The sequence below is a fragment of the Octopus bimaculoides genome, chromosome 4 (genome assembly GCF_001194135.2).
Source record: "Octopus bimaculoides isolate UCB-OBI-ISO-001 chromosome 4, ASM119413v2, whole genome shotgun sequence".
Classification (NCBI taxonomy): domain Eukaryota; kingdom Metazoa; phylum Mollusca; class Cephalopoda; order Octopoda; family Octopodidae; genus Octopus; species Octopus bimaculoides.
The window spans coordinates 117,222,059-117,222,987 of record NC_068984.1 but is presented as its reverse complement, the minus strand read 5'-3'; the positions used below and the strand labels follow the sequence as shown (position 1 = coordinate 117,222,987).

General features: G+C 38.8%; 1 protein-coding gene across 5 annotated transcripts in view; it reads right to left on the bottom strand.

Moving 5' to 3' along the window:
* Positions 1-929, bottom strand: part of LOC106882736 (uncharacterized) — a 43,310-nt gene that overhangs the window by 1,010 nt on the left and 41,371 nt on the right. The window lies entirely within an intron of this gene.

The window sequence follows — 929 nt, the reverse complement described above, 5'->3', positions numbered from 1 at the left end:
TGTGTGTGTGTGTGTGTGTGAGAGAGAGAGAGAGTATTGTTGATTATAAGAATGTTTAGTATATGATTGGTACTTATTTTAACGATCACTGCAAGACATATGGCAGGCAAAGTCGATTTCAGCAGAATTTGAACATTTAACTTAACGAACGCAGCGAAATTTTTATCCCACGAGAGTTCTGGACCTCAGTTATAAACTCATTTGCATACAGCCAATCAAAGTTCAACTATCAAACTAACTTATGAGCGCATAACAAGTGATGGGCGATAAGATAAGGTCACTTAGGTAAGGAATGACCATGCTTCTTTTCTCTTTTAATAATGTTTGTTGTTCCTGTTCTTGTTTCAACCATGGCTGCCTCTGCGTAGTTATTTGTGTTGTTGTTTACTTCGTAAAAGAGTAAGGAGAGAGAGTTGCTAGCACATCACCTTCTATCAACATTTTTCCCCATCCACATCTTTACCATATGGAGCCCTAATAAAATCCGATAATTGGGATAGATGCAAATCTGTCTAATAGCTTGTCTCCTAAAATCAGGCATAACTTGGTGATCGGTCGACTTACAACACCGTTCTTTGTCTTGAGTTTACTTGTTAGAGTGTGTTTGTTAACTTGACAACAAGGTCAAGGTGAGCTCTGATTGGCAGCAGGAAAAATGAGTTCATTACTGGGGTCCAGAACTCTCGTGGGAAAAATTCGCGGGCCGCAATGAAACACCAAGCAGCATTTTGTCTATTGCGCTACCGAGTGACTATTCTAAATTGTTTTTAAAATAATAATAATTTTTTCAAATTCAGGCATAAGGCCAGCAATTTTAAGGGGAGACGATCGACCCTAGCGTTTGACTGGTACTTTATTTGCCCGACTTCCTTTAAAAATGTGGAAGGCAATACGATTGGAACTTATCATGTAACGAGATGCAATGAAAG